Source organism: Rhinolophus sinicus, linkage group LG14, assembly GCF_036562045.2.
Source record: "Rhinolophus sinicus isolate RSC01 linkage group LG14, ASM3656204v1, whole genome shotgun sequence".
Taxonomy (NCBI): domain Eukaryota; kingdom Metazoa; phylum Chordata; class Mammalia; order Chiroptera; family Rhinolophidae; genus Rhinolophus; species Rhinolophus sinicus.
In genome coordinates, this window is record NC_133763.1 from 37,390,964 (window position 1) to 37,403,093 (window position 12,130).

The window sequence follows — 12,130 nt, forward strand, 5'->3', positions numbered from 1 at the left end:
CCCCTTGAAATAGGCCAAATATATTTTTTTCCACTCATTAGATAATGATAATATTTTGGCATGCCTCTAAGTTTATATAATGTTTTCAAAATGCATTCTCTCATTTGATCTTACAATATAGTCCTAGCAGACATATAAAATGAACTACATTTTGTAAATTAAAGAAATATAACTTCAGAGATAATTGACTTGAACAGTGTCAATTGGGAAAAGACTAACAGCTGAATAGAACAATATTTTTTAACTTTCAAAGCTTGTAAATTTTCTCTCTACCACATTAGTCAATTGTTCACATATACACATAAATTTAGTTATTATAGTCGTATATTCTTCTCAACATCATTAGAATTGACTAGGCCAATTGAGCAGAGACATTTATATGCACATGGCAAATTTAGTAAAATATACTTTATTCTAATAATATAGACAAATATTTCTCTTCAGGATTATCATACTTTCAATCTTATAAAGTATTCATTTTCATCTTTTTATTATGAAAAGATTGTAAACATACACAGAAGTTGAAGTGAACATAATTTTGATTTTATAGTTAACATTTTTTACCATAACCCGTTTATTGTATATCTGTCCATCTTGCCATTTCTCTATTAATCTATCAGTGCATCTTCCTCAGCAGTTATAATTGTATTTTAATTTTTTTTCTGTATAATTCTAATATTTGTGTCATCTGGTGTTGGTCTCTATTGCATTGATTATTTTCTTAAGAAATAATCATATTTTCTTGTTTCTTTCTATGATATGTAATTTTAAAAGTCGTCTTGGACATTGTGAATTCTATGTTACAGAAAATTAGAATTAAGTTGGGTTCTGCCAAAGAGTAATTTTAAAAGCAACATTTTACTTTAATAAACAAAACTATGTTCTTTCACTTAGTTGTCGGCTTGAAGTCTGTCCTGCACATGTGTGGTTCAAAGGTTAATCAGACATTTGGCTATTACCGTAATTTGAAAATCCCTCTTCTGGCATCTTTTCAAGGATTTTCATCTTCCCTTTCTAGTGCTGCCTTGACACTGTCCTCTAATTCTGCTAGCCACTATGACCTTCTCATTTCTGCCAGGATTTTAGCCAACCCACATGGTTTAGACTGGAGTGCTTACCATTTGGCTAAATGTGGTAAAAATATGAAATTGTCGAGCTCTATTTTCTTTATCCCTATCTCTGCTTCTCTTCAGTTCTGCCAAATCTAGTTCACCCTCTAGTGCATTCAGGTAGGTGTTGTGTTTTTGTTTTTTTTCCCTAAATATTTTGTCCAGATTTAAGTTATTATCTGCTGCATGGTTGTGTTTCTAGGAGTTATTTGTGTCCATACTAAAAAGAAGAACTCCCATGGTCACTTTTTTTTCTAACATTTTTTAAATTAGTTTCAGGTGCACAAAACAATGTAATTGTTAGACATTTATCATTTATATCCCTCATACAGTGAAAACCCTCCTCCCCCCACCCACTACCCCTCTGACATCGCACATAGCCATTCCATTTCCACTGTCTCTATTCCTAATGCTGTACACCTCTTCATATATACATACATATATATATATATATATATATATATATATATATATATATATATATATATATACATACATATATATATATATATATATATATATATATATATATATATATATATATATATTTGTCTTGTATATATACATATATAATTGTAGTTGACATTCATTATTGTTCAGCTTCAGCTTCAGGCATCTATATCATCCCTGAGGTGGTCTCCCTGATAAGACAAGTGTCCATCGGATACCCTACAAAATCTTTACAACATTATTCATTACGTTCTCAAAATTGACTTTCATATCCCCGTGGCAATCTTGTGGTTACTGACTGTGATTTCTAATGCCCTCACCTTCCCCCTTATCACCACCCCACCCCCATCTAGCAACACTCAGTTTTTCCTCTATGTCTCTGAGACTGTTTCTGATTAGTTCATTCATTTATTCTTTTCTTTAGATTCCACATATAAGTGAGATCATATGGTGTTTGTTTTTTCCTGTCTGACTTATTTCACTTAACATAATGTTCTCTAGGTCCATCCATATTATTGCAAATGGTAAAATTTCATGCTTCTTTATGGCTGCGTAATACTCCATTGTATAAATGTTCCACAGTTTCTTAGTCTAGGCATCTACCGATGGGCATTTTGGTTGTTTCCACATCTTGGCTATTGTGCATAGTGCTGCAGTAACCATAGGGGTGCATAAATTTTTTTGAATTAGAGTTTTGGATTTCTCCGGATAGATACCTAGGAGTGGAATTGCTGGGTCATAAGGTAGTTCTATTTTTAATTTTTTGAGGAACATCCATACTGTTTTCCATAGTGGCTGCACCAATCTGCAATCCCACCAACAGTGCACAAGGGTTCCCTTTTCTACACATCCTCACCAGCACTTGTTGTTTGTTGACTTATTGATGATAGCCATGTTGACTGGGGTGAGGTGATATCTCATTGTGGTTTTTATTTGCATTTCTCTAATGATTAGTGAGGTTGAGCATTTTTTCATATGTCTGTTTGCCATCTGTATGTCCTCTTTAGAAAAATGTCTCTTCATGTCCTCCGCCCATTTTTTAACTAGGTTGTTTGGTTTTTTTTGGAGTTGATTTGAGTGAGTTTTTATAAATTTGGGATATTAACCCCTTATGGGATATATCATTGGCAAATATCTTCTCCCATTCAGTAGGATCCCTTTTTGTTTTATTAATGGTTTCCTTTGCTGTGAAAAATCTTTTTAGTTTGATGTAATCCCACATGTTTATTTTTTCTCTTACTTCCCTTGCCTGTGAGGATATATCAGTAAAAACCTTGCTCCAGGTAATGTCTGCAAAGTTTCTTCCTATATTTTCTTCTAGGAATTTTATAGTTTCAGAACTTACATTTAAGTTTTTAATTCATTTTGAATTTATTCTTGTATATGGTGTAAGGAAGTGGTCCAGCTTCATTTTTTGCATGTGTCTGTCCAGGTTTCCCAGCACCATTTATTGAATAGACTGTCTTTATCCCACTGTAAATTCTTGCTTCCAATGTCATAGATTAAATGACCATATAGACATGGATTTATTTCTGGACTCTCTATTCTGTTCCATTGATCTATGTGTCTGTTTTTATGCCAGTACCATGCTGTTTTGATTACTGTAGCCTTGTAGTATATTTTGATATCACGTATTGTTATACCTCCCACTTTGTTCTTATTTCTCAAGATTGCTGAGGCTATCCAGGGTCTTTTATGGTTCCATATAAATTTTAGGATTATATGTTAGATTTCTGTGAAAAATATCCTTGGTAGTTTGATAGGAATTGTGTTGAATCTGTATATTGCCTTAGGCAGTATGGACATTTTAACTATATTAATTCTTCCTATCCATGAGCACGGTATGTATTTCCATCTATTTGCATCCTCTTTAATTTCTCTCTTTAGTGTCTTATAATTTTCTGAGTACAGATTTTTTACTTCTTTGGTTAAATTTATTCCCAGGTATTTTATAGTCTTTGAAGCAATTGTAAATAGGATTTTTTTCTTAATTTTTCCTTCTGATATTTTATTATTGGTATATACAAATGCAACTGATTTCTGAATATTAACTTTGTATCCTGCTACTTTACTAAATTCATTTATCAGTTCTAATACATTTTTGGTGGAGTCTTTAGGGTTTTCTATATATAGTATCATGTCTTCTGCATATAATGACAATTTTACTTCCTCCTTACCAATTTGGATGCCTTTTATTTCCTTTTCTTGTCTGATTGCTGTGGCTAGAACTTCCAGCACTATGTTGAATAGAAGTGGAGAAAGTGGACAACATTGCCTTGTTCCTGATCTTAAGGGGAATGGTTTTAGTTTTTCCCCATTGAGTATGATGTTAGCTGTGGGTTTATCATATATGGCTTTTATTATGTTCAGATATGGTCCCTCTCTTCCCACTTTCTTAAGAGTTTTTATCGTAAATGGCTGCTGGATTTTGTCAAATGCTTTTTCTGCATCTGTTGATATGATCATATGATTTTTATTTTTCAGTTTGCTAATGTGGTGTATCACATTAATTGATTTGCAGATGTTGAACCACCCTTGCATACCAGGAATGAATCCCACTTGATCATGGTGTATGATCTTTTTAATGCATTGCTGAATTCTGTTTGCTAATATTTTGTTGAGGATTTTTGCATCTATGTTCGTTAGAGATATTGGCCTGTAGTTATCTTTTTATGTAGTATCTTTGTCTGATTTTGGGATCAGTGTAGTGGACTCGTAAAAAGTGTTTGGGAGCCTTCTCTTCATCTTGATTTTTTAGAAGAGCTTGAGGAGAATAGGTGATAATTCTTTTTTGAATGTTTTGTAAAATTCACCTGTTAAACCATCTGGTCAAGGGCTTTTGTTTGTTGGGAGATTGTTGATTACTGATTCAATTTCCCTGGTGGTAATCAGTCTATTCAGATTTTCTGTTTCTTCTTGAGTTAGACTTGGAAGGTTGTATGCCTCCAGAAAATTGTCCATTTCTTCCAGATTGTCAAATTTGTTGGCATATAGTTGCTCATAGTAATTTCTTAATTTTTTTTTTTTTTTTTTTTTTTTTTTTTTTGTATTTCTGTGGTGTCTGTTGTCACTGCTCTGCTTTCATTTCTGATTTTATTAATTTGGGTCCTCTCTCTGTGTGTTTTTTTTTGTTTTTTTTTTTTTTTTTTTTTTTTTTTTTTTATGAGTCTGGCTAAAGGTTTGTCCATTTTGTTTATCTTCTCTAAAAACCAAGTCTTGGATTCATTGATCTTTTGTATTGTTTTTCTGGTTTCTATTTCATTTATTTCCACTCTGATCTTTATTATCTCCTTCCTTGTACTCCCTTTGGGCTTATTTTGCTGTTCTTTTTCCAGATCCCTTAAGTGTGACGATAAACTGTTAATTAGTGATTTTTCCTATTTCTTTAAGTAGGCCTACAATGCTACGAATTTTCCTTCTAGGACTGCTTTTGCTGCATCCCATAGATTTCTGGTCATCATGTTTTCATTTTCGTTTGTCTTGAGATATCTTTTGATTTCTTCCTTGATCTCCTGGTTGACCCATTCATTATTTACTGACATGTTATTCAGCCTCCATGAATTTGTGTGTCTTCCAGTTTTTTTCCTGTAGTTGATTTCTAATTTCATAGCACTGTGGTCAGAGAAGACAACTGGTATGATTTCAATTTTCTTAAATTTATCAAGACTTGTTTTGTGACCTAACGTGGTCAATCTTGGAAAATGTTCCATGTGTGCTTAAGAAGAATGTGTATTTTGCAGCTTTGGGGTGAAATGCTCTGAAAATATCAGTTAAATCCAACTTGTCCAATGTGTCATTTAAGGCCGTTGTTTCCATATTGATTTTCTGTCTGGAAGGCCTGTCCCTTGTTGTCAGAGGTGTGTTGAAGTCCCCTACTATGATAGTGTTACTGTTGATCTCTGTCTTTATGTCAGTCAATATCTGTTTTATATATTTAGGTGCTCCTATGTTGGGTACATAGATGTTTACTAGGGTTATGTCCTCTTGTTGAATCGATCCTTTATTATTATATAGTGCCCATCTTTGTCTTTTAATATATTCTTCATTTTAAAGTCTATTTTGTCAAACATAAATATTGCAACTCCAGCTTTTTTCTCATTTCCATTTGTGTGAAATATTTTACTCCAACCCTTCACTTTCAGCCTGTGTGTGTCTTTCCATCAGAGGTGAGTCTCTTGCATACAGCATATACAAGGGTCTTGCTTTCTTATCCACTCAGCCACCCTGTGTCTTCTGATTGGAGCATTTAATCAATTTACATTTAAAGTGATTATTGATAGGTACATAGTGAATGCCTTTTTTTTTTTTAAATTGTAGTTAGATTGTTTTCATCTTTCTTCGGTTTACAGAAGCCCTTTTAATATTTCCTGCAATGCTGGCTTGGTGTTAATAAATTCCTTTAGCTTATTCTTTTCTGGGAAGCTCTTTATCTCTTCTTTTAAATGATAGCCTTGCTGGATAAAGCAATCTAGGTTGTAGGCCTTTGTTTTCCCATCACTTTGAGTACCTCCTGCCACTCCCTCCTGGCCTTCAATGTTTCTGCAGAAAAGTCATTTGATAGTCTTATGGGAGTTCCCTTGTATGTAACCCGCTGTCTTTCTCTTGCTGCTTTTAGAATTCTGTCTTTGTCTTTAACCTTTACCATTTTAACTAAATGTGTCTTGGTGTGTACCTGTTTGTGTTTATCCTGATTGAAACTCTCTGCACTTCCTGGGCTTGTATGTTGGTTTCCTTCCTTCAGGTTAGGAAAGTTTTCAGACATTATTACTTCAAATATGTTCTCGATCCCTTGCTTCCTCTCTTCGCCTTATGGTATTCCTATGATGCGCATGTTGTTGCCCTTGATGTTATCCCAGAGGTCTCTTAAACCATTTTCGTTGTTTTTTATTCTTTTTTATTTTTGTTGTTCCATTTGGGTGATCTCTGCTAATTTGTCTTCTAAGTCACTGGTTCGATCCTCTGCCTTTAGCCTGCTGGTAATTCCTTCAAGTGTGTTCTTTATTTCAGTTATTGTATTCTTTAGTTCTAACTGGTTGTTCATTATAATTTCTCTATCCTTCTTTATGTCGTCACTAAGCTCATTAAACATTCTCATCATCAGTGTTCTGAACTCTGTCTCTGATAGGTTGGTTATCTCTATTTCATTTGGTTCCAATTCTGGAGGTTTCTTCTGTTCTTTTATTTGGGACATGTTTCTTTGTTTCCCCATCCTGGATGACTCTCTGTGTTTGCTTCAACGTATTAGGTAGATCCCCTACATTCTTGGTTTTTGCTGGGTTATTTTATGTAGTATGTGTCCTTTATATTTGACTTGCACCACTTCCTTCTCCTGTACGTGTGCTCCAAAGGTGAATCTTGTGTTATGTATATCGTCCTGTTAAAGTTGAGCTTTAATTGGTTTTGGCTTGTCAGTAGGTGGGATTGACTCCTGGGCTGACTAGTTGTGAGACTTAGCTCTGCCCACAGTGGATGATCTGCTACGTGAGGGTTGACTGCTCAAATGAGGCTTGGCCCCTATGTGCTCTTGTGCCTGTAGAGAATTCCTTCTGGGTGTGTCACTTGTAGGTCAAACCTGGTAATACTCTGGTTTGGTCTGTAGTTGGCCTCTGGGTGTGTTGAATTTTGTGCCTCTTGGCCATGGTCACCTTTTAACTCATTACATTTCTGTGATTCAAAATCCTTTAGTTTTTATGAGATTTGTAATAACATATATGAGGTGTGCTCTAAATCTATGATGAATGCTGCTGCTGATTGCCATCCAACAGAAAGGCAGGGATCTTCCATATGGGAAATGGCGTGTTGAACCTTAGTAATAATGAGTGACAAGTTTCAATTTGTTCAGTGCAGTCAGTTGGGTGTGAGCTACGGTTGAGAGAAGCTGTGTTTTAAAGTGTGCTGTAAATCATCCTCCATCATGACAATGCTCTGTGTCACACGTCACTTCTGGCAATTTCTGTCAAATAAAAATATTCAGCTGTGTTGTCATCCATCTTATTCACTGGATCTGGCACCGTGTGACTTTTGGCTCTTTAAAATATCCATCGTGTAAACATCTTTTTCTAGAAAAATGCATCTCTGCCTCTTACAATAAATGTCATCAGGGAAATAAGGTTTGAGCCTTAGAAGTATGCTTAAAGGACACTTTCCAGGGAATAGGGGGTGCCTCGAGTGGGATATGCCTACAAAAAAAAAAGTCAAAATGACCATGAAAAGTAAATGTTTTGAATTGATTCAGGACATCAAGGCAGCCACGACAGCACAACTGAAGACACTCATGAAAGAAGACTTTTTAGAACTGCTTCAGAAAGTGGCAAGAATGATGGGAGTATTTTGAGGGGGAATAATGGCAATGTGTCTTTTCATGTAATAATTTTTTTTAATTTAAGCATTCACCATATTTTTTGATCACACCTCATATTAAAGATCTGTTTGTCATGTAGCTTATTACAGATAACATTTTTAACTGTTTATATTCCCACTTAAGCTGGATCTCCTCTAATACAACAAATTTGGCCCAAATTTGTGATAATTCAAATGTACAGTCAAGAGGTATTCTAAAATTTTATCTGCGGTCCATGGGAAATGCCAATTAAAGTATTCATAGAAGCACAGGCAAAAGAAAACTTACATATTCCCTTGTGAAAGTAAACAATTGGATGGAGTGAGAGTTTAAGAAAGATCATTGAGTGGATGGCTATAGTGATATGAGAAAACAAGATTTTCAACTTTAACTGAGTGGCTAATTTTTACCTATATTACACTCTTTCTTGATAAAATAATGACATTAACTTTTTAAAAAGTCATGAAATCTTTACTCATAATGGTCATTTAAAGCATAGTCAATTAGGTCAAAGAGATCATTTATCGGTTTGTTCAGATAACCTTGCTTATTGCCATGAAAACCACTGATATTGTGGTTCTTATTTTGGTTATAACCTTCTCTCCCACATTCAAAACACAACTAAACTGTAGAACAAAAGGAGTGAATGGTTAGACTGTCTCTATTCTCCATCCTTTATGCTAATATTTCCTAGCCAGAATAAGCTACTTTGACATTTTTCTCTAATTGAAGCAACTTACTAAATTATACAGAGTGTATTTTAATCATTTCAGTGCACACTTATTTATTGTCCTTCATAGTACTTTGTTTACATAATAGAAGTCCAATATTTTAACATAAAATATTTGAGGAATTATAAAACAATGAAAAATGCCTGTGTTGGCACATCAGGTGAAAACATTTATAGAGATTCTGTTCGTGAACAGAAATAAACTTTGCAGTAGAGCCTCTCAGAAATGTGTCCCAGTGGCTATTTAAAAACTAGTTCACAGATATGTTTTCTGTTGATTACAGATCTCGGGCACAGGTTTATTTCAGCATATTCCAAATAGCAAAACTTATACTACAGAAAACAATTTTTATCCTGTCACCAGTTTCCTAATTAGATGTCAGTTTCTTCTTGAGATCTCATGTCTGATCAACAAAGACCCAAATAAATTACAGTTGGAAATGCCCATCAGAGTAAGCATGTTTGTTTCAGTCCTATGGGTGACTAGCGTGGCACAAAGCATGACTCTTACGCTAAAAATCCAAGTGACATGGACCTTCTGAAAAAAAAATTACATATGAGAACCTATATGAGAACAATGATTTGCATATTCACATTTTAATGAAAACAGCACTGTAGTTTGTTATTAACATCTCATGGAATGTTACCATCCATGTATGACTATATTATCATTTGGGAAAAAGTGTGAACTATTTGCCAAGATTCTCTTCCTTTAAGATATGATTTGCCTTCTGACCTTGGAAATAGAAGTACCTTTAGATTTTGTTCATGCTTTGCACATAAAAATATTATGGCAAGAAAATTTTGTGAATTAATGACTTTTGACCCTTTTCCACATTTACATAAGTTTTAGGCTCAATTTTATTAAAAAATTGCCCATCTTATATGAAAGAAGGTATATATCTAAAATTTCTCAAACACCTTCAATTTTTGGAAGGCATTTTTAGCCAATGAATTTTTATGAAACACCTAAAATGTACACAGGCATGGAAAGATATTTCTACTGGTATTGAGAGAATTTCTGGATGAAGAAAATAAAATAATGATTTTTATATAAATATGCTTTTATATAAAGATAAAGATGCTTATTTTTGTATCAAACACAAACTTATTTCCTTGAATAGCTTAAAATCTAAAAATATTCTCCTAAATATATAGCAACCTCGTGTGTAAACTAGAAACAGTCTGACTATAGAAAATATATTTCTTTTACCTTTTAAACATTATGATTAAAGTATTAAAAAATAGTACTTGTGTCCATTATTCATTTCTTGTGTATAATAATTAACCACTTGGAAAAGAGCATATTTTCCTCTTAAGTTCTCTGTTATTAACATCTGAGACAATACAGAAAATGTATTTCTATTTTGGTTAAAAGAAACAGAGGCAAGGAACTCAGAAGCTAGGTCATGCTGTGTTGATGTCAGGCAATGTCAGATGTCTGAATTAATATATATTCTATTTGGAAGCAATGTGAGTATAACAGTACATAATAATAGATCTCTCTACTTTTATATTTCATAGTTGATGTGGAATTTGCTGCAAACCATAGTAATTCTGTAGAGAAGGCATTGTGCTCTTAAATCATATAAAATTTTTATTGCTTGTCTGGGCTAATATTTCTTTTGCTCTCAAAACACTATCAGATTAAAAACAAGAAAAGAACTCTGCCACCATTGAAACTGAACATGGTGTCTACTAAAGGCTATAATCTTCCCTATTCCAGTAAAATTCCTTATGTAACTGTAATTGACAGAAGTGAAATATGCAAAGAAAATCATTAAAAGGAAGTATCTTTCAGAACTGTAATTAAATAGATTGGTTGTAAGGAATAAATTAACAGCAAAGAAAATTAAAATCAGTATAATATAGGGGAGACACAACAGAATGCAAACCATGCAATCAAAAAGATAAATACTCTTGACCCATCTGTTATATTAATAAATAAGTATTTTTTTGTAGTGATTTGCCCTTGGGACATTTCAACGCAGTGGAGAGTGACTAGCTTCCTTGGTCCCATTCTAACATAGAAAGAGATTGAAGAAAACTGTGTTTTTAAGGAACATACCTATGCCAGTTTCCTTATTGGAGATTGGCTGCAGAAATCACAGCACAGGAGCTCTGAGTTATTATAAATGATTCCTTTAGACCAGAAACTGGTTTATCTTCTTTTAAAAATACTTTTATTAAAGTACAACTAATACACAATATTATATTAGTTTCAGGTGTACATCATAGCTATTCAACAGTGCCCACCTAGCTCTATAGTGTTATTACTACATTATTGATTTTATTCCCTATGCTGAAGAAGTGATCACCATGATAAGGCCAGCAACCGTCTGACACTGTACCAAGCTATCACAATGGTATTGATCTTTATCCTCCCTTTTAAAATTTTCAATTAGAGTTGACATTCAATATTATTTTATATTAATTTCAAGTGTATAGCATAGTGGTTAGACATTTATATAATTTAGAAAGTGATCCCCCTAGCTAGTACCACCTGGCATTATACATAGTTATTACCATATTATTGATTATATTCCCTCTACTTTTTATCCTAATGTTAGAAACTGGTTTATCTTTGCTGTCCCAACCTTCATTCTTTATTCAGCAACCTTCTTGAATGCCTAACTTACACAAAGGGTAGAGATAAGAGCAGAAAACAATGTCTTAAAGACATTTCTACACCAGCACACTTTTCTACAACCTCGCTCAAGGGGTTTGTTTTGTACATAAAGCATTCTGTTTTAGATTAATGATCTATCCAGTCTTATATTTTATTTTTTGCAATAAACCCAACATATTCTTCATGGAAATATTTATTGATTTTTTTTTCCCCTCATCGTCTCAACATTAGAAGTGGTACCTGTCAAGTTTCTAACCTTGGTTATTGCTGGGACTACAGTCTATGAATTGGTCTAACACCAACACTGCCCTTGTGTAATGCAATGAATCCAGACAATAGTATTAATTTTATTATTTTAGGAAGTTATTTTATTAAAATATATCAACAATCATATGACAAGTGTTTGTCTTGTCTCCCAATAAAATTGTCATAGAGGACTTACATTGTACACTCTTACACTGTCATAGACATTTCTGGGATATTGAATTTTGGAATTGATTTACAAGTTCACGTTGCCCTTTCCTTTCTATATAATAAATTAAATACAACTTCATGTAACAAAGGTATATTATAACTATCTCTGGCATGTTATTTATATTAAAGACATGTCATCGCAAAATGTATAAAGCTATTTGGGTATTTACTGTTTATCTCTTTACTGAAGTTCTTTAGTTTTAAAATATTATGGAGATGACCTCAGGAGAGTTCTTTTCACTCTCTTTAAACACATTCAATGAAATATTCATATGACCCATATAGGATACCTAAGAGGAATGCTCAGGAATACTGCATTTCAGCATCATTAAAAATCCTTTTCTCACTAATTTAATTTTCTTTTGTAAAAACGTTCCCACTACTGCTAAAGTAATCGA